Here is a 26,011-nt window from a genome sequence, read left to right on the forward strand (position 1 = left end):
TTGAGACTGATAATTTATTCCATCTACCTCATGTTGTTTTTGTGATACTAGATTCTTAGCAGAAAGGAAGGATGTCACCACACTCATTCTATGAACCTAGGGAGTATAGCTAGGTTATCTGGTGGTTATAAACAAAGTTTAGAATTGCACACCACAGTGTGGTTCATTAGGCAAACTACAAGACAATAGTGCAGAGCAAGAAGCTCAAATGGAATATCTGAATTGGTTGAGTCTGAAGGGGTCTCATGGTTTCAGCATCTTACATACCACAGCCCAGAGCTCAGGAAAACTGTGCTCCTCCTGTAGAACTATAGAGAAGAGAAATATATATGATAGCAGATACTGTACCTGCTATCACTTCTTAAAACCTCAAACTAAGAACTTACGTTGACAAGCTGAAATCTGGTGCTGGTGAATGATATGAAGATTTAAATTACATACTGTTATTTAAAATCTTTGTACTCATAGAGGGTGGAAGATATTTTTGGCTATAATAGCAACAGTTTATTGTAGGTTACTTCCAACCTTTTTATTAATTCAGACAAGTTTGAGTAAGATACTTGTTTATTAAAACATCATGTTTTACACAGTAAATATATACAATGAAATAAATGAGTTAAAAAGGAAATGTGCCACAAATGTGTTTTAATTTTTTTTTGTATTTTTCCTTTTTATCAGTACCTGGAATCGAACTCACCACTGCCTGATTTACAAGGCAGGCGCTTATGCCACTGAGCTAAATCCCTAGACCCCGATTTTACTTTTTTTTTATTGCAAAGAGGAAATAACCAAGGAAAATAAAACAAAGTGAAATCAATCAAAGTAAACCAGAACAAGTGATACAGGATTCCCAAACCTTATGTAATAAACAATAGCAACCACAATGCCTTTATTGTCTTCAGAATAGCTGCAGATACCACCTTTACACATACTAAAAATTGAATAGAATAGAATAGTATACAAACAATGAAAACAAAACAATTAATGCAGAAAAGGACATCAAAACAAGCCGGTAGTAAATACATAATGGCTTCCATAACATCTATCACTATCTTTTAAATAACTGCTCATGCCATCAGAGTTAACATAAGTAAAGCAAAAGAAAATAAAAACCCAATTCCCGTCCCCACCTCCCCCCCAAGAAAAGCAATGAAAATGATATGGTTTCTGGGCAGGGATTTCCTCCCATGGGGTCTGGTTCTATCCCTCTGCAGTCTGCAAATGGCACTGATCCCCACAGCGAGGGTTGGGTCTGGTTCTCTTCACACCAGCAGCGGTCCTTGCATGGTGCTGGTATCTTGGCAAGAATCTCATCCTATGGGGTCTAGTTCTCTCCCTCTGCAGTCCTTGAGTGGTACTGACTCACTGAGAAATGCTTGCGTCTCACAAATGTTATTTTAAAATTTTCCCATCCCTGAATTCAATGAATTTTATTTTGGGACACTATAGAAATAGAAGTATTGCCTTGGTCTCAAAATGATTTGGTTTCATTTGTTCACACACAGTAAGCAACAGAATTACTAATGACCAAGGATGTTTCATGATTACTTAAATACTTTAATATTCAGAAATGATTGTTTCTGCCAGTGTATCTATCACATCACAAAGTTTAACTTATGCTGGAGTTTATGATCTCTGCTCATAGGCAGATTATTTTTACTTACAATTGCACACTGCACAGAAGTTAGTCCTCAGGGAGAAGTGCAGGCTGCTCCTCTAGCATTTTATACTATGGACACTTCAGGGAGTCACAGATCACCTGCACAGCTACACGACTTCTGTAGAAAACATTTTTGTAAATATATTTGTATCTGGTATTCTGTATATTAAATGGAAAATATAAAGACTTTTAGTTCTAAATTTAAATATTTCTGATTGAAGTACATTGATAAGTGAAACTATATTAATAATCTATGTATGTTCTTATACCTATTAAAATACTTAATATCAATTACAAATGAGTTGTTATTCTGGTGACACACTATATGCATTAATCTCAATAGTGGGCCATCAGATGTACTATACTATAGTCATATAGTATAGTATAATGATAATATAGTCATATTGTACAGTATGACTAGTATAAATGGCTGCAGTTGAAAGTAAAACTAGATGCAATTTTAAAAAGTACAATAAGAATTGAGAACTGAGGAAGGTGGTAGAACGGATAAAAAGGGAAAGAGAATACTCAGAGGCTATATAAATTGTAGAGAGATTTAATGACCAGAAGAGGAGACATTATAGATTTCAGAGGAATAGGTAAGTGGAAAATCAGAAAGAACTGCAATCAGTTAAAGCAAGCATGGACAGAGAAAGGTATGAAATATGTCTCTGCATTTTATAGATAAGGTACAAGATCTGTAGAAATTAAGTGACACTTAAAAGTCTTATGTCACTTGTTCCAAGAATGGTTGATGTAGTACTGTAAATAATGAAGAGTTTAGTGTAGACGGGAGCAGTTCAATTCCAGTAAGGAGAGAATAACTATTTCTAGATGGAGGAGAAATGAGAGACTGTGTAGGAGGCCCAAGGTTGAGGGAAGCTTTAGACTTCCTTGATAGTCATCATCGCTGTGAAAGAGGTCCACTTCTGGTAGAAGAAAGTTATATCCCATAGAAAGGATACATTTTGGTGAGAAAAGTAGACACCTTTAGATGCCGTGCTGTTTCTACAATTTCTATTTCTGGATGTTGTCCTTGGAGACGGTATCACTGAAAATGGTAAGGACATCTCTATCAGTGGTTCATTTGATTGGGTTTGGGTGGAATGTTGCAAGCCTTCTTAACATAAGTTCCTTAGAATACTGGAAGGCTGGGAGTTTGAGCACCTTTCTCCAGGTGTACTCTATTTTTTCTTGAGGATGCTGTTATAGCAGGGAGTCTTTTGTAAGGAAAATGTTATTGAGAAGGTGACCATTATGCTTCTTCCTATAGTAACTGGTTCATTTTCTTTCTTCTTTTTCTCCTTTCTTTCCTCTTCTGTTTTCCTTGTACTGATTGAAATAGGTCCAGAAAAAACATTTCATTTTGCTTAATTCAGATCTCATCCTATGACAACCAATCCTGGGCATGAAATCTTGGCTCTGTTTGACTGGATGAGTTGCAGACTCATGGCTGGGACAGTGAAACAGGCACGATAATTTTCCTGCACACCTGGTTGAGGGTTAACTTCAGCAATGAAGAACTTGTAGACCTGCAGGCTGTATTTCATGCTTACTTTTCTGGATTAACACTGGAGATTCAAGACCGAGCCAGTTAATTTCAAATCAAATGTAAGTGCAATCAGCTCAACTAAGAGATTTCCTGAGGGTTCTACTTATGGAAAATATTTCATATTCTTTGCTTGGACACATCTGTTATCTCATTCCAAGATAAAAGTGTGCATGCATAAGTCTGTTAGTTTATATTCCAAATATTTACTAAAAATTATCAGGCTTTTGTTAGTTCAGGAATACTTGTTAGTGGAACTTTATCATCTTTCCACTGTGATCTCCTTCTTTTGTCCACAGTCCAGATGTACAAAGTTATCTGGTTCTGTAATTGATTTCCTGAAACCCATCTCTTCAATATCTCAAAAGATTCATATTCACAGTGTATCAACTGCAGTGAATGATTTTATGTATCATGAAATTCACTTCCATCTCCTTCAAAACAGCTTCTCTCACCCGTTACATCTTAAGTTGTAGAGCTCACCTATCATTTCTCCAAACTGTGCTCAGGTCAGTCTCTTGTAAATTGAAGATAATTATTTTTACTGACCCAATCTTTCACCCCTAGCATATTTCCTACCTTTGTTTCAAATTGTATAAATGTTTAGTTCACATCTACATAAAATTGTTTATATTAGTTTCTGCTCAGTCCCTTTAATTCTCATAACATTGCTCTTATTTTCTTCATTTACCCTCTTATTTTCATTCCTTTCTTCCCCTAGATCCCATTGACATACAGGTGAGACTTGGCTGTGAGCTGCACTCTGGAGAGATCACAAAAGACTTCCTCCATGCAGCTTTTAATCGATTAAATTTCCTGAGTTACCAAAACAAATCATGGGTGCCATTTCCAGAGGGTGGGATTAGGGCTCAGAAGGTCTGTGATTTACTCAATATGTATGAAGGCTTCAAGGAAACAGCATACTACATCATCCGAGACTTCTGCCCTCGTTCTCTATTGGGTCCCCTGGATGCAGGAAAGATGGATCTTCAGAGACAAGGTCAGTTCAGCCCTTTCTTCTCAAATTATTCTGTTCATGTCATGCCTCTTCCTGTCACCTTCTTCAATCTTAACACAGGGAAGTGGATAAGAGGTACTGGTGCTGCAGGGTGGTAGTTCCTAGACGTGGAAAAAGTATAACTACATACTGACCTGGGTATCTGTGTACCTAATCTGTGTATTTTTCCATTTTTGAGTTCTCTTTCTTCTCCATGCAGTGAGACCAGAGGTCTGGTTGTCTAATAGTCCCAACCTCAAGCCTGGTTGACTGTTGCTGGCTTGTCATGTCTCTGGTTTCTACCCAAAGCCTATTTGGGTGATGTGGATGTGAGGCACACAAGAACAACTGGAAACTAAACAAGGCAATATTCTTCCCCATGCTGATAGGACATGGTATCTTCGGGTGATCTTGGATGTGGCAGCTAAAGAGGTATCTAGGCTGTCTTGTCGAGTGAGGCACAGCAGCCTGAGAGACCAAGACATCATCCTCTACTGGGGTAAGACTGGAGTTTAAAGGTGTGAATGGGTGGCCCTTGAGCATGAGGTAGGACAGAGGAAGATTTAATGCAGCCAGATTTAGTTGAGGGAAGTGAAAAAAGGCATGACCATGAGTAATTCCAGGAAAGGAGAAGTGAGGCTTGGGGAATACATAGATTCAAGGCATTTTGGGGAATCCAGAGAATCCTTCCTTGGGTAGGAATGGGAATAGAATGACTGTAACAGGATGATTGTTGTGGCATTTAGCCAGTCATATATTACTGAAGAAAACTAATGGATAGAGTAAAATCAGTAGCAGGTTTTAGATGACATGTATGTATAATTTCCCATACCACAGGACATGGGTTTTCTGTGATCTTGATCACCTTTGCAGTGATAGTGCCCCTGGTGCTTCTTATAGTTCTTGTGTTGTTGTGTAAGAAACGTTGGTGAGTTCTTTGTATTTACTCCTTACCTGCCACTTTTTGTTACATGTTTGCTATATTTGTTAGCTTTTCTTTTGCCATCTGTCTTGTTTACTTTTCTCTCATTGCTGAGTCAAAAATACCCAACACCCCAAATTAAGAAAGGTACGTTTATATACCTCACAGTTTGTGGAGATTTCAGTCCATAATCACCTGGTTCTAAGACAGGGCGCAACAATTTAAAGCAGTTGAAGAAAGAAAAAGTTTCAAAAGAAAAATAAAGGTAAAGAGCAAGCCTGTTTTCCTCCCTTGTGTTTTACACAGGCCACCACCTCCAGGGTGGGAGTAGCACTCACAAAGTCTCTTTGCCTTCCTCTTCCTTGTTTGGAAAGTAAGAACCCTGGTTCCCTGCTGAGCTCCTTATACTACTAAACTTCTGAAGTTGACATAATGTATCAAACATACCACAGGCTTCAATTTATCTAGTGTTTCTCCCATTTTTCCACAGCTCATATCAAGGTATCCCATGAGATGACTTCTCCAGCCTCTGCCTTGCTAACAAGAAGCCAAATTCCCAAGGGCTTTGGACAGCATGGTGATGACACCCTTTCTACAATATGTTTGAGTTGTTTCGTTTTTTTTTTTTCTCATACTAATTATTTGTTAATGTAGTCCAGATTCTGAAACTTGACAGGATAGCACCTCTGTTTTTGTCAGTTGTATTAAACCCTTGATTGCTATTCCAGATTTCACTTTGTCCAGAGACCTTATTGACTCTTGTGTATCAAGCAGCCTTTCTTTCCTATGGACTCAGTGAGCCCTTCAACTGTATTCTGTTTCAAGCGTCCCTCTGTTGCTGCCTGAATTGCTGTTACCAGGTTTTCCTTCCTCTTTTTATTTTAAGCTGTTTGAGGGTAATGACCATGAGAAGGGTGCCTTTCCTACATGCAATATATACTTAATGGAAAATAAACAAATAAATACAAACCACCATATGAGTTTAGATTAACTATCATATTGTTAGTTTTTCCCTTTCTCTCTGATACTGTTGGAACCTTTAAAACACTGATGCTCTTTTTTTTTTTTTTTTTTTTTTTTTGGTTTAAATGAATAACTTAACTGAGAAACTCTAGTATCCTTTTTATAGTTGGCTCATGCCCATCATAGAATTTTGAAGAAAAATGCAACTTTTTGTCTAATTTTTGTTAAAGGGAATGAAAACAAACAAAATAAAACAGAATAAACCAAATAAAAATAAAACAGTAAAAGTGATACATGGCTTCAAAACAAGTTAAGAAGACTTCAACAATGGGTGCAATAATATATCATGTTATCTTTGAAATAGCTTCTTATTCCATCAGATATAAAATCAAACAAAACAAAACAATAATATGATATGGGAATTTAAACCAAGATAATTGCAAGTTGTCCTTTTCAGTGTTGAATAGAAATAGTTTTCAGTATGAGATTCATCAAGTTAAGCATCTTGGTATGTTTTTTGTATTACTGTGTGCTCATTTAATATTCTTTGTTTTTATCAGTTTTCTGCCTGGACATGTATTGTATACAGTTTGTAGTCACTGATGTCTCTAATTCCTACCATCACCTCTTTTAAGCTTATAGAAGTTTTTTCTTTCCTTCATTTGTCCTCTCCCTCATTCTTTCCCATAAGTCTTCATGTATAATCAGGATATGTGGATATATTACCTGTAGATCCCTTTGGTCTCTCCGTAGGGTGTGTGTGTGTACAGCCACTCAAACTTCTGCAAATAACTAGGAGTTTATCAAAGTTCTCTATGGCCAGCTTATCTTTCAGATGTCATTGCCAAGTTGTGCTTGATTTGATCTTTGTCTCAGCCCGTACTGCAGTATCTGGCAGCCGTTATTCTGCCCTTTGGCTTTTCCCACTGATTACTATTGCTACAACCTTTCTGCACATGGAATCTTTCTGTGCATTCTAAATTGTATGAAGCTTTCTTATGGCAGCAAGTGTGGTGGTCCCCATCAGATTTCATGATGCAGCCAGAAAAGGGATGAACACATTTCCACATTAAATTCTCATCATTCTCATTGTTCTTACAGAGGCTTGAACAGTGGTTGCTTATGAATTTTTCTCAGTGTGTGTTGTGCCTTTACAGGTTTGTGCTTGGTTCATTGAGACAGGACATGTGGTGCTCACTCCTCTACCATCTGAGAAGAACTCCTCTCTGAAGTTCTTCTTTAAGAATTATAAAAACTTTGAAAACCTTATCTCAACAAGCTCAAATATATATGCAGAATGATCAATAAGAATCATATATTATTATGAATATACTCAATTAGAATACCACCATTTGCTAATTTGGATATGTTTTATGTCACAAAGTTAATAAAAGAATATGGGAGAACCAATGGTAGGGTCATGTGAGCAGAGGGGACTTCCCAATGTCACTCCATGACAATTCTTCTGAAATATCAGGAAAAAATGCCATTGGCACTTTTGAATGCCTCCCATTTGAAAAATTACTGCAGGTACATAACTGCTGTACAATACACTCTGAATATGGTCCAACACTATGAAAATGTTGATCTGATAATTCTTCAGTCTTATGTATATCTTATCTGAAGCCCAATAAAAACAATTTAAAATAATGATTGTTAATAGTTTCATTTTTCTAGCCATAGGCCAAAAAGGTTTAAATAATGAGAGGGAAACAAGTCTCATTAGTAAAGACTATCAAGAGACATATTGATTGAGTGATTTGTACTCAATCTAGGGCAACACATAATATTAAAAGAGAGGAGGCAAGTAGATAAGAAGAGTTTAACTAGGAGGGCTTGGAAGGAGTCACCACAACTAAGGCTGTTGTGGCTCTCCCTGCAGACAAAGGGCAGGTTCTACCTGATATCAACTCTGATGGGGGTAGAGCTCTGGGGACTGATGCGAGCTGATTTGTTTTGTGGGAGTGCAGGGGATTGGGTAAATCTTTAAATGCCTAAGCTTTTATAGACTTTTGGGAGGGAGAAGCCATAAGGGCTTCTGGGAAGGAGAAAGTATGCATTATCAAGGCACAGCTTTGAACATTTGCCATATGATTGTGCTGTGTCTTAGATGGGGGATCTAACATTCCCATCTCTTTGGTGTTACGGGTCACTGTGGAATCTCTCTGGCTGATTCCTGCAGAGAAGGGGCATTGTTGGGGCCTAGGGTAGAAGAGAATGAGACTGAGGGCTCTGTTACATCTGAGTCTGTGAAGCAGAGATGTTCCTCAGTAATAGGATTTCTTTAATAGTGAATGCATGTATTCTGGCTTGGATAAATTGCATGAGGAGCCTAAAGACATAGGATGCAAAGAGTAAAAAAAAATTACTATGATAATTATTGGACCCATAATGGGCATTAGAATGGGAGCCCAGGATCCGAAGGAGTCCCACCATGAAGACCAAGAGGTGGCTTCTGGAAAATATTACTTCACTCATATATCAGCTGCTATTTTTTTTTTATTTTATTTAAGAGGAAAAAGAGAAAAACACAAAACAGAACAAAGCGGTGTAAGGGTACACGTAATACAGAATTACAAAAAAAAATAATAATAACAGTAAGAAATCACCTGTTAATAGATTACATATTATCATCTTGAAAATAGTTGCTCAAATCACAGTATCAAAGAATACATTTTTTGTTCCCAATCTTTTACTATACCTGATTGGTTGAGCAAGTAGCAGCATTCTTCTCTCACCATAGTACAGTATCCTCCTTTTTCTGCTGTGAGAATATCAAGTGCCTTGTCTTGTGAAGGACTACCATTGCTAAAGTGCTGATTTAATCTTGTAGTGAATTAATGCTTTGGGAAGCTGATGTTATACTCCTTACTAGATAATGGGATAATGTAGAATAGTAGCTGAAGCTTGTTCCCAACCATCTTGCCCATTCCAATAGCTGCAAAGACCCCGATACCTGCCAATATTGGAACTAACTGTATGGTTCTGTGGTTTTAAGTGATATTTAGTGTTTGATGGTATGTGAGAGTTTTATTATCACTTAGAGAGAGACATGTGGGGTTAAAAATCCAACAGTGTATGTGTTGGTCCAATATGCGGGGAAGTGGGTGTATGCTCCATTGCCACAAATGAAAAAGGTATTTGGCGGAGGATGTTTGTAGAGTCTGTCTTTGAGGATTAATGATATAGTGGGTGCAGGCCACGAGGACCCCCAAAAATAGCTCAGAGAGATCAGGAAGGGGGTTTGGCGCATTGGTATAGAGTCTCTCAGAGTGGATTATATGCAGGTGAGATTGCATGCCAGGGCTGATTTGGAGCTATCTGAAGAAGGTCAACAACTGGATATGAGGTTGTGTTTGGTTTTTGATTTGATTGGCTGAATATTACAGGCTGAACCACGTAAATGTCTGCGTAAAAAGGCAAGCACAGCCAACAAGTAGTGTATGAATAAATGGTCCTCTGTTGGAGCAAAGTGCAAGTCATATTGAGAATCTGCGTAGTGGTTGGTGAAATAAACTGATTTAGTTTTGTGTATATATTCTCTGGGTCTTGAGGCATAAGGAGAAGAACAACAGTAAGCCTTAGAATTAATGTCTTTTTATGGTAAAGAATTGGTACACTCATGGGGGCTGCATGGGCATTGAAAACCCTATCTTTGAGAAGCTGAGAATTTGAGAGGGTCTTTTATGGTGAACAAAAGCCATCCATCTGTGAATCTTTCAGGTTTAGGATTAGAGGAGGCATTAGTATATTTGTCATTGTTTTTGTAAAATCCCCTTGGGCCACTTGAACCAATACTGTCACAGCCCCAATAATGGCAGTGATACCAATAGATGTTAAAACAGGAGCCAGGGCACAAGCTTTTGGGAGACATACCGAACCTGTTGGGAGGTCCCTGGGATTTGTCTTCCTGTGATGTCTTTTCCTGGGTTGGATACATCTTGCTAACTTTACCACAAGTGAAGTCACCAAGTATACCAGATGAGGTCTGTTCCACTTTGGTTGAAGAGATGAGCTTGAACCTGTGGACTTAGGAGTTTTAATATAGATTAGGTCCCCTGGAGATTTGCCCTCAGAGAGTTGGGGTTGGCGTAAGTCTGGGTGTTGGCGAAGAAAGTGTCTGAGGATTGAGAGAACTGGGATTTAATTAGCTAAAGGAGCAATCTCAGTGAGTGAGGGTAGATTTTGTAAGACAAAGGGTCCACCATACGAGAGCTCAAGTGGGTTTAGTTGGGTGGGTGATCTGGGTATGGCTCAGAGTTTGGTAAGGGCTAGAGGTAGAAGTTGTGGTCATCATTGATTTAGTTCTATTAGGGTTCGATCAGGTGTTCCTTTAAGAGACCATTTCCCCTTCCCACTTTCTCTGAGGATAGTGGATAATAGAGTATGTGTAGTTTCCAAGTGATATTAAGGTTAGAGGACACTTTTACAATCTGAGAGATGAAGGCTGGGCCATTATCAGATTTCAGGTATTGTGAGAGCCCAAATCTAGGAATGATGTCTCAGAGTAAGTTATTGGCAACTACATCTGCCATCTCTCTGATGGTAGGGTAGGCCTCTATCCAACCTGAGAATGTTAATATGAAAGTAAGGAGGTATTTTATGTGTTTGTATGTGGGCATATGTGTGACATCTACCTGCCAGTCTTGGCCTGCTGTATTTCCATGGAACTGATGAGCAGGAAAAGGTGGAGGGGGCATATGATCCTGCAGAGATGTCTTGGCAAATTTGACAATTGAGGGTTAGTTTTTGTATGACTGTTGGATGATGTTTACATGTAATTATTGGATCTAGTAATCTGTGTAATGTTGAAGCTCCAACATGAAAACATTTGTGTAGATCTGAGAGGATTTGGTTTGGCCTTCTGGTAGCATTATCTTTCACCCTTGAAAATCCATCCCTCAGAGTTTCCAGTGTAGTTAGGTTTGGTGAGAAGTTGTAGTTCTGCTTGTGCATATAAAGGAACAGGAAAGCTCTTGGGAATAAGAGGGAGAAACTGAGGAGGACAAGGGAATTGTGCTGCCAACTTTGCTTGTAGATCTGCAAAAGCACTGCCATGGGAGACAAGGTTTGTTGAAGATTGATGACCTCTGCAGTGTATCACTGCAGCCTGTTGTGGGAGTTGTCCTGCTTCTAAGGGTTTAAGAATAAGTGTAGCATTGGTGAGTGGAGAGCCTTGAGTGTTTATGAGGCCTCTTTCTTGCCATGTACCTGCATGTGAGTGTAGAATGTGAAAGGCATATTTGAAATCAGTATATATGTTGATAATTTTGTCCTTTGCAAGTGTGTGGGCCCATGTCAAGGTGATAAGTTTGTCCTTTTGTGAGGAGATGGCTGGAGATAATGGGTATGCTTCAATCACTCCAGACCTATTAACTTTGGAATATCCAACTTTTATTGTCTGTTGTAAATATTTATAGAGCTTCTGTCTATGAACCAGGTATCAATTGCCTTGGAAAGAGGAGAATCATGTGTATGTGGGAAAGAAGTGGGAGTTGAAGAATCTGTGACTATGTATGTAGGGGACATATCTCAGAGCCTGTTATTGGTAAGGATAATAGAGTTCTAGATTGAGTGTGTTGCTAGTAGAGAGTGTGATTGTGGGATCTTGTATTAGAGTAAGAGATACTTGTTGTAAACCTGATGGAGTCATCAAAGCAGGGAGTGTCTTATGAGAGATTAAGTCTATTAGGCTATGTGGTGAGTAGACTGCGATTGTTTGCCCTAATGTGAACTTTTAGGCTTCCTCTGTCAGGATGGCTGTTACTGCTAATGCTTGAAGGCAGGGAGGCCATCCTCTAACTGTAGTGTCTAGCTGTTTTGAGAAGTAGGCTATAGCCTGGAATGAAGGTCTTTTACTGTGCCCAATATTCTCATCTTATTATCTTTATCTGGTGTAGTGTATAGAATAAAAGATATAGTATGATTAAGAACTGTAAGTGCCGGGGCTGTAAGAACGGTTTCCTTAAGCTTTATAAAGGGGGTGTCAATTGGCATAGTGGGGTCTAGGGATTCTGAAAGAGATTCTTTAGAGGCTTGGTATAGTGGCTGAACTAAAGGAAGCAAAGTTTGGGATCCAGACGTGAAAAATGTTTGATAGGCCTAGGAAGGATAATATTCATTGATCTGTGATCAATGTCTATAAGTTACAAAAGAGTCTTATGGTTAGAGGTTATGGACCATGTGGTGAGTGTAAGCATGAGGCCTAAGAATTTGTTTTGAGCTTTGGATCAAGAGACCTTGTATGATGTACTACAGAGAAAACTGTGTAAGACATCTGTGTGTTTTGTTGTGGCACAGGAATATGAAAAGAGTACAAAGTCTTCTATGTATTTTGTGAACATAATAGTTTGTAGATTTGTTGTAAGATCATTAGCTAAGGCTTGGCTAAAGAAGTGAGGGCTGTCTGTGAATTTCTGTCTATATTAATTGAGTAGTATCTGAGTGGTATGTTAACTGAAAAGTATCTGAATCTATCCACATAAAAGTGAAAAGTCATTGCATTCTGGATGTGAGGGAATAGTAAAAAAATGTATTATTAAGTCTAATACAGGAAAGTGAGATGTATGTGGTGGAATATGAGACAGCTTATTGTAAAATTTTGGCACCATTGGGAGAATTGGTGTTATTGTAATGCTAATAGCTCTGGGTTCTTGGATTAGGCAATAGGAGCTGTTGGATTTGAGAACAGGGAGAATAGGGTTCTCAAAAGGCTAGTGAGTGACTTTTAGAAACTCATTAGTTAACAGGCAGCAGATAACAGGTTTGAGACCCTGTCGATGTTTAGGGGATATTGGGTATTGGGGAACAGAAGGGATGACTTAGAGGTGTTTAAGGTAAATTAGCAGTGGAGTAATGTGGGTGGCATGACTGGTATTGGAGGTGTTTCAGACTGTAGAGTCTATGAGGGAGGAGGGAAGTGGAGGGGCTGATTCTGTGGCACATGATAGTTGAAATTGGAGTATGAGAGCCATGTGGAGAGGGAGAGAGTATAAGAGAAACTGAATATTTTGTAGTAGAATTTTTATCAAAAAGAGATACGGGAAAGATTGGGATAATAAACAGCATGTGTAAAGAAAGGCTTTGGCATCTGGAGGGAGTAGATTTTGCCTGCGGAGGTCATGTACCTTGGCTGTCAACTCCCACAATGGAGACTGTGGACAAGGAACACTGGCTTTAAAATTCAGGAAGAACATTGGGTGGTTTACATGTCAACATGGAAAGAGAAGGTTTTACCTGAAATGTCCAGTGAGACTCAGGGATTTGAGAGAGATACCTCAGTGAGGCTATGCAACTTGAGCCACCTGAATCCAGTTCAGTGACTATGATGAGTAGATCAACCAGGGATGAATCCACTGATGAGTCCGAAACAGCAATGTCTTAACCTGTGAGGATGGGGAAGATGATGACCTACCTCTGTCTGATGGGCAGGGCACAGGGCACTTGAACTTCCAAGGGCCCTCTTGGTTGCAAATGGCACCAGATCCCAATCATGGCCACAGGTCAGGGAAGGCTCATGTCCAGTGTTATTTTTGTGCCACACTTGAAGCATCATGAGGGGGGTGCTCAGGTTTTCAGATTTTTTTTTTTTTTTTTGCAGCCTGTGTTTTCCCTCAAGCCCTGGGTGCCACTCGTTTCAGCTGTAGCTGCTGTGTCCATAAATTGGCCTTATAGTTTTAGCCTGGGATGCAACCGTTTTTACGGCTGTCCCATTTATGAAATGTAGTCTTTTTAAGATCATCCTATTTTTGTTGTTTTTGTCTATTATTGAAGACATGGAAAACCATATGTAAGAGGTCAACTTGGGGGATTGAGAACCAAAGTATAGTGGTTTTAATTTAGTCTGAAAGTTTGGTGCTGCTTGGGAAATAAAATGGAAGTTAAGGAGGGTCAAGTATGATCAGCAGGGGAAGAGAAAAAAGGAGCAGAGTTAGGTAAACAGAAGAGGAACTAACAATAATGTAGTCCTCTGAGAGTAACTTTGAAATAAAGAAGAGAAGGAAGAAGAAGGCAAAAGGTAGTGGGAGAGAGAGAGAAGTTCTCTGCATGAGCTATGGTTATAGGGGGGTGGTGGTACTTTACCAATCAGGTCTGAGAAACAAGAAAGGGGAGAGTCATGATGATGAAGTGATGAAGGAAGAGGACCTGTGAAGTGAACCAAAACAATTTGGGATTGAGTCTAAGAAAAAGAAGATAGAGTCACAGTGACCAGCTGATAAAGGAGGAGGACCTGTGAAGTGAGTTAAAAGAATTTGGGAGGCCTTGCAGGTTCAGAAAAGGTCAGTGCATGCCCGCAGCTGGACATAAGGTATTTACCCCCACTTGCTGTTACAGTAGCAAAAGTTAAGTAAATCTCTTAATATTAGTCTCTTTGGCCTGAAAGTTTGTTTTAGCCCAAGTGTATCCATGTGTAGCCCAGAAGAGTGGTTTATCAGGTAATAATTGTATCAATGTGTTCAAATTAGAAAAGTGAGCCTAAGGTTTGAAAGGTTGTGAGTCAGTGGGGGATTCATCACCCTCCAGTGAGGTACAACCAGTAGTAGTAGTAGCACAGTCCCAACAGCGACTTCTCTAGTAGTCATCAAAGAAGTCATGGGGAAGCCCCAGAAGGATGTAGAGGCAGTGTAGTTCCAACAATGACTTCTCTAGTAGTCACCAGAGAAGACATGGGGAAGTCCCAGAAAGATGTAGAGGTCTCAAAAGGACATAGAGTAGTAAGAGGATGTCCTGACATAGCCACAAATTATGACAGGCACCCAAAAGTAGAGTAGTGAGGAGGCTCACATTAGACCTGATGAGATGAAGGCTAGTGTTGGATGTTAGCTAGAAATGGCAAAGCTGAGTTCTTAGTCCCAGAAAAAGAAGGAAAGAGAGAGAGAGAAACAAGGATCAGAGAAAGGAAAGGCCTGTAGGTCAGTGGGGGCTCAGAACAGTGGTCAGCCTCCCAGGAGCCATCCAGCCTCCAACCACTGGAGTCAAAGGCACCAACTGATTGAATGACTTGTACTCAATCTAGAACAGAATATTAAAGAGAGGCCCAAAGTAGATAAGAAAAGAGTTTAATGGGGGGCACGGACAGAGTCACCACAAGGAAGGCTGTGGTGGTTCACCCGGCAGACAAAGGGCAGGTTCTGTCTGATACAGCCTTTGATGGGGGTAAGGGTCTGGGGACTGATGTGAGCTGATTTGTTTGTCGGAGTGCAGTGGATTGGATAAATATTTACATGCCTGAGCTTTGGTGGACTTTTGGGAGGGAGAAGCCATAGGGGATCCTGGGAAGAAGGAGATATGCATTATCAGGGCACAGTTTTGAACCATTGCCCTGATGATTGTTCTGTCTCGCAGACAGGGTATGTAACACATATAATAAGAGGTAGTAGTTTCAGAAAGTTGAAGAAAAACTACTTACATGATTTAGTTCTTAATATTCTGCTTCAAAAAACCAAAGTTTATTTAAAACACTTTTAGGAGCTTGGAAACATGAATAAAGAAACATGTCCTTGTAGTGAAACAAAATTCAAAATCTAGAAGTATTTAATATTAATATTACATTGAGTTTATAACTTTTATAATGTACTCAACTGTGCTTGTCACTGGAGGAGCTCAGGCCTCTGTGTTGCTAAGCATGGATGTGGAGCTTTTCAGGACAACCCTGCTCTTTGTTGTGAGTGTGACTTATCGGGTCCAGTGTAGAACTCTCAACCTACAAGCACAGCTCTTTAACCCTGATGGCATAGAATTTCTAGCTTCCACCACTGACCTTTGGGTCTTCCCAGTATGGATCCATAAAGCAGACTGGTGTGAGTCCTTCTTGTGGGTTCTAGACATTCAGTTGGACTTATGAGAAGCATTGTCATGAGTTCTGGGTCTTCATCCGGACTCATGTGGGACATTGCTGAGAGATTTAGGCCCTGGATAAATATTCTATGTCTTTAGTGTTGTGGATAGATTTCCTGCATTTTCTTGTGTTAACTCTGATTGACCATCATAAAACAATATTATAAACTCCATGTCCTGGCTCTAATTTTTCTCTGCAAAACCCCTGACTCTAACAACCTACTAATCATACTGTTGAAGATGGTGTTTAAATTTGTATCCTAAGACTGTAATGTTTATAATTGTATTACATATTTGTAATATTACAGGATATGTACTTCCTTTGACTGATTGGGGACTAATATTTTCTATGTGGGGTGAAGTGGTGAGTAAATTTCTGTAGTTTGGAATTTGAATTGAACATATGACTATGAGTTCCAGATGTTTATCTTATTTATTTTAAAGAGAATAAAACAAAACAAAACAAAAACAGGAAAAAGAAGCTCAGAACAAAACATTGCAAGCAGCACAGGACTTCAAAGCAAAGCAAAAGAGAATCAACAGTGGCTACCATAATGTGTCTTATTTTCTTCACAATAGTTGTCCATATCTTTACACACAATAAATTCAAACAAAACAGTATAAAACTGATCAAAACAAAATAACAAAAGCATTAAAGGTCTCCAAAACCAGACAAAAGGAAAATCAAAAATGGCTACCATAATGTCTCTTGTTCTTTTCAAATTAACTGTCCATACCCTCACACATATTGAAACTGAACAATAGAAAACAGAATAAAACCAATCAAAACAAAAATCAAGGTATTACTGTACTTCAAACCAAGATGATAGGAAATCAACAATTTCTACAATAATGTCTTGTTTTCTTCAAAGTAGTTGTTCATATTGTTGTACCCCAAAAATGAGGCCCCAAAATGTAATTCAAAAAATGGAGTAAGGCATCTTTTATACAAAGAAAAAGAGTGCTTTTATTTAAGCTGGCACCAGTGACACAGTGCAGATGGAGTTTGTAAAGCTGTGTAACTAGGTTAGAATTTTGACAGATTTTTATAGCCCATTAACCATAGCTCATAAACTGCAATGTACGTAGCAATGAAAAACAGGAACAAGGAAGGCCTTTGTTTCCCTTTGCTTGTGGTCAGAGGCATTTTGCTCTTCATTGGTGGTTAGCCAATTCACAGCCGTTGGTCTGCTAATTCCAGGAACACTTGTCTCTCACAAAGGGGAAAAAAAAGTTGACACAGCATCATTTGTCTCTCACAAAGGGAACAAAGGTTGACACAGCAAACAGGTTACTAGGGTGATGATGCATACAGAACAGTATGATGACACATCAGTTAAACTATAACTATGTTGTTGATGCTCCAGTTACATGATTACGACGGTGATAAACATAGCAGAGAATGACAAGGCTCTTTATGCTAATAACAATCTTTTTAACTTTGAATTTTAGCCTTTTTTTTGACATTTTAGCGTGACATTATCATCACACATAATAAAATAAATTCTTGTAAATTCTTTAGGAGAAGCTCAAGGTGTGTATAAGCAACTACTTGTACACCTATCCTATCTGTATTATAGGGAAAGCCAAACAAAACATAACACAATAAAAACAAGAAACGAAAGAGACACATAAACAGCAATAACAAAGAGCCCCCAAAATAACAATATAGGCTTTTGAAACAAGGTGGTAGGAACATAACTAAGGCTGTTATTTTGCTTAGTTATCTTCAAAAGAACTTTCAGATTACCAGATATGAACACACAAAATTGATCTAATCCTATGAATGTTAACTGTTATGTTATAAGAACTAATAGAATTAGTAGTAAAATACTTTTAGCTATCTCAAGTGTATATATTCAAATTTATATCTTTTTTGTTTTCCTTTCCTTCTTTTTTCCTTTTCCCTGAGTTATTTATCCCCTTTGAGAAGTTTCTTACCTTGCACAGTATTCATTAAAGATTTTGAACCTTATTACTCTTTCTTACACTAGGGAGACAATATGATATTTACAAATGTTGCCTCCATTTACCCATAAAAGCATCAAGATTCTCACTTTTTATGGATGAGTGATACTCCACTGCATAAAAATACCACTTTTTTTGGTCTTTTTTGTTTTTATTGGTACCAGGGATCAAACACACGACTGCCTGCTTTCAAGGCAGGCACTTATGCCACTGAGCTAAACCCCCAAAATACCCTTAAATACCCCTTATGCCACTGAGCTAAACCCCTCAAAAATACCCCCTCTAAAAATACCACATTTTTAATCCATTCTGTGGCTGATGAGCATTTTCATTGTTTCCAAGACTTAACTATTACAAATTGTGCTGCCATACACACGGGTGCACATATAGTACTGTGGCAGGAAATTTTTAATTTTTCTGGAAAAATAGTCATAAGAGGAATAGCTGGATTGTTGAAATCCTAGTTTTTTTTTTTTTTTTTTTTTTTGAATGATCACACTGATTTCCATAGTGGTTGCATGAGTCTACACTCCTACCAACAATGTAGAAGTGTTCCTTTTTCCCCACAGCCCTGCCAGCATTTCATATAAATTGATTTCTTGAAGGGAGCTATTCTTTTTAGAATGAGATGAAATGCCAGTGTTTTATTTTGCATTTCTCTAATAGTCAATGTTGCTGAGCATGCCTTTATGTATTTATCTGCCACTTGTATATGTTCACCTGAGAAATGTGTGTTCATCTCAGATGCCCATTTTTGGAATGAGTCTTTGAACTTTGGGGGGGCTGGTGGGTTCCAATTTTTCACTTTTGTCATGAACTCTTTGCCTACCCCTATATGTTCAAGATTTCAACCTACTTTGTCTTCTAGTGGATTTAGTGTTTCTGTTTTAATATTTAGGTCTTGATCCATTTTGAATTTAGTTTAGTGAATGGTGATAAAAATGGGTCTACTTTCAGTCTTTGGCATGTGGATGCCAGCTTTTCCAAGACCACCTATTAAAGATACTGTATTTCTTCCAGGGAGCATGTTTAGCCCCTTTGTCAAAGATAACATGGCTAAGTATCCTTGTAGGTTTTTCTGCATCCTTTAATCTATTCCACTAATCCTCTGGTCTTTTTTTTTTTGTCAGTACCATGCCAATTTTATCACTAGATTTGTGTTATAATTTCATATAAGGGATTGTGAGGTCTCCTGCCTTGTCTTTGTTCCTCAGATAAGATTAGAGATGATTTCTTGCATAAAGACAGAAATCACAACCTTAATAAACATGTTGCTCAGGAAAGATAAAGAAGACACCGATAAGAGATTTGAGCGAAATGGTGGATAGTTAACAGCTGGCTACAGAGGCACCCTGAGATAGTCAACTTAGAATTCAACATTGGGAGAGTTGGGAGTCCTGAACAGAGAGAGGTGAATTCTTTCATCCTAAGAAGAACTTAAGGTGAGAAGAAACAATCAAACATACAGTCCCAGTGCTATTATTGGAAAAGCTAAAGGTTCAGTGCTCCAGACACAGCAGGTTACATGCCAAGTCATCTGAGGTCCCACCACTTCGACTCATGGGAGGCACAGTCACACTGAGGTTGGGGGTCGGCCAGCCAAAAGGAGAGCTGAGCTGGTGGAGAGCCTACATCAACCTGTGGTAAGTGATTGGGAGTGGAGTCATTCCACAGAAGGGTGGGGTCTGGCAGACAACATTCGGGGACTAGGCAGGCCTGGCAAGTGCAAGGGGCAGCAGTGACTTCAGTCAGTCATTTCCTTCCAAAACAGGACTGGTGGAGAGAGCTAGGACTGGGTCACACAACCCAGCTGACACCTAATAAGTTATCTGAGATCAATTCCATACTGGGGCCATGCACACTAACACAGTGAAGGCCTCAGAAGTTTGACTGACCCAGAGGGAAGCAGTGCACAGTAATACAGTGCAGGCCTCAGCAGCTTGACTGATTCAGAGGGGAGGGGCCATCATATGCTGCCCCTGTTTGCAACTCTCTAGCATACTGCAGTGGGAAGGGTCACCCAGCCAGAGTCCTTCAGAAGAATTGTAACCAACAAAGAAAGAAACTGGGGCCTCCTGGAAGAAACAAAAAAGATGGGAAGATGAAGCAACAAAAAGTCCCCAGTTCTCAAACCTGAGAACATTGACACACGACAGGTAAATATAAAGGAAAATGAGAACAACAAACACGCAGTATGAGACACGGCACAAGTGGACATAAAGATATCTTTGCATCCTCATAGATGAGTGCAAAAGGGAAATATTTAGCCAAGTAAAGTGACATATAAGAAGATTAATAAAAGAGAAGCTAAGCACCCCCCCCAGCAGACACAGATGGAAGAATGGAGGAACTCAAACAAAGGAGAGAACCATTTGATGAAGAATATAAAATAACTATAGAATACATGAAGCAGATTCAAAGAGTTTACCAAGAAATTAAAAACTTTATGGAAAGATGGAAAATCTGCTTGAAAGAAACTACAGATAGATTATCCAAACTAGAGGATAACTTGACAATGTGGGATTATAAAAGTGAAAACTTTTTAAAAATAACAAGGAAACAAGCAGTAACAACACAGAGGCTAAAGATGACAAGAGGATCTATAACTTGAGAATAGAGAATGTGAATGAAGAAGCAGTGGTACAAAGAAAGGATTTACAAATGCTATTCACAGAAATAATCAAGGGAATTTCCCAAACATAGGAAAAGGAAATGATATTCAGATGTATAAGGCATATAGATCTCCAGCCACCTCATCAAAACAAAGCTTCACCCAGATATATAATAATCAAGATCCCAGAAATTCAATATAAGAACAGAATATTAAAAGTTGTTAGAGACAAGAAACAGATAACCTATAAAGGAAGACCCATGAGAATAGCAGCAGACTTCTCAACACAAACCATCAAGTCCAGAAAATCCTAGACAAAAATATTCCAAGCCCTGAAAAAAATAACCTCAAACCCAGATTGATATACCCTGCTAAACTGTCTCTAGAAATTAATGGATAAACAAGATGATTCCAAGACAAAGAGGAACTTGCAAAATTCGCAACCACCAATCCAACTCTACATAGAATACTGCAGGGCATTCTAGAGAGAGAGAAAAGTGCTAGGATTCCAGGAACAGTGGCAGAGTGGCCTCACTGAATGGAGCCAAAAACAGAATGAAGAAGCAGATAACTGATAGCAAAGCAAAATAAAACCATAAAAGAAATGAGGCAGAGAAGGTTGGTTATAATCTCTAATATGGGATACACAAAATAAAACACACACACACATACACACACACACACACACACACACACACACACACACACACACACATGGAGTATATGAGGAGGCAGTTTCCACCAAGATGCTATTTATAGGAAATATAATTAACATGAAAAACAGTACGTGGGCTGAAAATCAAATATGAGAAAACCATGCTCTGAGACAGAGAACCAGAGAGTAATAGGGACAACTAGATCAGTATTTGTGGACAGGTTGGAAAAGAAAGACTTTAATGGGTAAAGAAATACAATTAGAGATCAAGTCCAGGAGAGAGAAGATTTGGAACCACTTAGGTAAATAGCAGGTGGCCCCCACCCCCAATTTAAAACAAAGGTTCTGAGTCAGATCCCAAAATGCACAGTGTACCCTGGAGAAGTAAAAGGGTAGGGAGAGTCTTAAAAAAGATGGCAGAAGATATTAACAGTGTATCAGCAATCAAAACACATATTACTTGCATCACTCTGCTTAGATAGATTTTATTCTGTCCCAGTTTGTCTACTTGCATTAGATTTCAGACAGGTATCTCAAAAACATCAGGATAAAGCACAGTAATCATCTTTAATTTCCTATTAACTTAAACTGGAGCCCTTTATGGTTTATACGTTTTACCATGACTGATCTTAGTTAAATCTTTTTTGTTTGATTGCTTTTTGCTATCCACAGATTTTATTCAAAACTAATATGATTGATAGTATCAAGTCTGAGAGTGTAGGCAACTACACTGAAAATGACAACTCTATGATACACATTCTGATTTGATTACTGCCTGCTTTTGAAGTTTTATACTATATACAAAGTTGTGTTTTTATTAATACTGTGATGTACTGATATATTCAATTATACCATGTCTGATGGTATAGCCAATTCTATTGAAGATAACAAGAGACAACACAGGAACCACGGTAGAACCCCATGTACAGCAGTCTTGTATGTCTTTTTCATTTCATGTGTTTTTAGCAATATGTTTTGTTTTGCCTTGCTTTGTTTTGTTTCTCCCTCTAATATAGAAAGGATAGGAATGCATTTTAAGACTCATGTATGTGTGGAACCTATAAACAGCTTATGAGAACTGATCTTATGATACATGATGAAATGAACAAATACTTTGAAAAAAAAGAGACACTAATGTACCTAGTGCTCAACAGTATTATTCCTTGTTCAGAGTGATATTAGCCTGCTTGGGTTTATTCAATCTCAACATAATTGAAGATATGAATAACTGCATGTATGTTTAAATGTATAGGATGACATCCATATTTCTAAGTTTTTGTTGGATAGTTAAACAGAACTGGTTGCAGTCTCACTGTTTGAATCCCCACTTTATATGCTCCACTTAAGTATCTTGAATAACTATTTGTAAGAATACAATCTGTAATCATTAACTAGTGATTTTACTGTTTATTTTATTCTTTGAAATTATGTATTATTTCCATCAATTTTCTATTTTGTTGTCTTCCTTCAGATAAAATTTTTAAAAAAGAAGACATAGATAAACATTACAGAGGTATGAATTAATGACAGAAACCTTGAATGAACAATAAAGAAAGAAGTAGAATGCTTGAAACAAATTTAAAGAGATATAGAGCTGGTGAAAACATTTAAATGAAGCTGAGGATAGAATTTTGGAGATTAATGACAAGAAGACAGATAGCAATTATGAAAAGACAGAACTTTAAAAAATAATGCCACTTGAAATGACAATTCATCAGCTTCAAAATGATGTAAATAGTAACAATGTAAGACTAATAGGCATCCATGAAGATGTATGAGTCAATGTGAATGACATTTGTAATCTATTCACAGAAGTAATAGCAGAAAATTTCCCAAACATTGCAAAAGTATAAGATACACAGATAAGTGAAGCGTATAGAATGTCAATCCATCATAAAAAAATTAATCTGCAATCAGGCATATAATAATTATGATCCAAGACATACAGCATAAAAACAGAACCCTTAAAGCTGTTAGAGAAAAGGCACAACTCACCTATAAAGGAAAGCCCATTAGAGTCACTGCAGACTTTGCAATGCAAACCTTCAAGTCAAGATGAGCCCGGAGTTAAGTATTTCAATCCAGGAAAGAAAACAAATTTCAACCTATATTGATGTATCTTGCAAATCTTTCTTTGAAATTTAATGGAGAAATAAAATATTTCCATGACATACTAGATAGAGCTAAAAATGACTACAAATTTCAACAATTGAGGATTTGGCTCAGGGGCATAAGTGCTGGACTGTCAAGCACCAGGTTATGGGTTCAAACTCCAGTACCAAAAAAAAAAAAAAAAAAAAAAAAATACAATTTCCAGAACAACAACAGAAAGAAACCACCAGGCAGGGCAATTAATTAAACAAGGGGGAAAAGCAGAAGACTCACACCAGGAAAAAAACATTACAAAATTGAGCCAGTACATATCAGTTATATCCATCAAAGTAAATGACCTCAATTCACCTATTAAAAGTAAATACATTGACAGAATGGATCAAGAAACACAATCGAACAATATGTTGCACACAAGAAACACGTCTGATTTGATGAAAACTCATAGGCTAAAGGGCAAAGGGTAAAACAATATTTGATACAACAGGAAACAAGAAAAAAGCAAGGGTAGCTATTCTATTTGAAGACAATGTGAATTTCAAAGAAAAATGATCAAAAGAGATAAATAAGTTCATCAAGTAATTGTTAGTAGAAAAATTCAAGAGAAACAACTAATTATAAATATGTATGCACCAAATACAGGAGCACCCAACTGCATAATACAAATACTAATGGACATGAAAACTAAATAAACTAGAACATGATTGTAGTAAGGGATCTTAATACCCCTTTGTCACAAAGAGATAGATCAACTAGACAAAAAGTCAGCAAACAAATAACAGAACTAAATCAAACTTGTGATCAAACGGACTTAATAGATTTTACAGGGTTTCCACCCAACAACATCAGAATACACATTCTTCTCAGCTCTTCATGGACATTCTTCAAAATATATGATATATTGGCCAATAGAACATTGTTAAGTAAATGTACAGGGACTGAAATTATCCCATGTGTATTATCTGAACATAGTGCAGTAAAACTGGAAATTAAAGGCAAAAATTCTCAAAACCTGCATAAATACATGCAAACTAAATAACAAACTCATGAACAGTCAATGGGTTACAGGTGAAATTAATGAAGAAATTAAGCAATTCTTACAATTTAATGAAAATGCAGATACAACATACCAAAACCTGTGGGATATAAGGACAGTGATCCTAACAGGGAAATACATATTAAAAATCTGGTGGTCAGCTGAGAGTAAAGACGGTGAATAGATATCAACTAGATACAGAGGATCCCTGAAATAGTCAACTTAGAATTCACATAATACAGAGTGGGGAGCCCCAAACAAAGGGAGATGAATTCTCTTGTCCCAAGAGGAAATTAAGGCTACTTGCCAACCATCCGAGGTCCCACTGCAACTCGCCAAGGTCTTGCCTTGACTTGATGAGGTCCCGCCATGACTTGTTGAAGTCCCACTGTGACTTGCTGAGCCGTCCAATGTCACACTGCTTCAACTCACTGGAGGCGCAGTTACATTCAGTTCAGGGGTTAGCCAGCTGAATGGAGAACTGAGTTGGCAGGGTGCCTACATTGACCTGTGGTGAGTGATGGGAGTGGAGCCATTCCATAAATAGGGGGGCTCTGGCAGAGGACATTCTGGGACTGGGCAGGACTGGCAAGTACAAGGGGCAGCAGTGACTTCAGTCAATTATTGCTTTCCCAAATGGGATTGGTGGAGTGAGATAGGCCTGGGTCGTGTGATCTGGATGAGACCAAATAGGTTATCAGAAATCAAGTCCCTACAGTGGTGGCACATATAAAGCACACTAAACCAGTGAAGCCTCAAAAGTATTACTGATCCAGAGGAGAGGCTGTGTAATGTAATACAGTGCAGGCCACAGCAGCTTGACTGACCTGGAAGGAAAGCAGCACAAAGTAATACAGTATAGGCCACAGCAGCTTTATTGTCCTGGAGGGGAGGTGGTGCAAAGTAACACAGTGCAGGCCAAAGTAGCTTGACTGATCTGGAGTGGAGGAGCCAGCATATGCTGTCCCTGTCTGCAACACACTAGCACACGGCAGTGGGAAGGGTCATCTAGCCAGCATGCTGCAGAACAATTGTAATCAACAAATAAAGAAACTGGGGCCTCCTGGAAGAAGCAAAAGATGGGAAGAGGAAGCAACAACAAAAAGTTGCCACGTTCCAACCCTAAGAACATTCACCGAGGAAAGGTAAATACAAAGGAGATGAGAACAGCAAACATGTAATATCAGACATAGCACCAGTGGACATAAAGACATATCTTCAGGGCCTCATATATGAGTTCAAAAGTGAATTATTTAGCCAACTAATAAAATGTATAAGAAGATTAATAAAATAGATACTAAGCACCTCTCAAGCAGACTCAGACAGAAGAAGGCAGGAACTCAAACAAAGGAGAGAACCATTTGATGAAGAATATAAAGAAAGTATAGAATATATGAAGCAAATTCAAAGAGATCACCAGGAAATTAAAAACTCTATGGAGAGATGACAAATCAGCTTGAAAGAAACTAAGATAGATTATCCATACTGGAGGACAATTTTGTAATGTGGGATTCTGAAAGGGAAAAGTGTTTAAAAATAACAAGTAAACAAGCAGTAACAATACAAAGGCTAGAAGACAACAAAAGGATCTATAACTTGAGAATAAATAATGTGAATAAAGAAGCAGGGGTACAAACAAAGGAACTACAGAAGTTATTCACAGAAATAATTAAGGAAAACTTCCCAAACATAGGAAAAGTAAAT

The 26,011-nt window shown here is 38.3% G+C and overlaps 1 pseudogene; it reads left to right on the forward strand.

The window, feature by feature from the left end:
• The first annotated feature begins 1,187 nt into the window (after nt 1-1,187).
• On the forward strand, nt 1,188-5,640 carry LOC100735445 (T-cell surface glycoprotein CD1c3-like; annotated as a pseudogene).
• The last annotated feature ends 20,371 nt before the right edge of the window (nt 5,641-26,011 follow it).

Source organism: Cavia porcellus, unplaced genomic scaffold (genome assembly GCF_034190915.1).
Source record: "Cavia porcellus strain 051 isolate PalLab524CR breed Dunkin Hartley unplaced genomic scaffold, mCavPor4.1 scaffold_7, whole genome shotgun sequence".
Classification (NCBI taxonomy): Eukaryota; Metazoa; Chordata; class Mammalia; order Rodentia; family Caviidae; genus Cavia; species Cavia porcellus.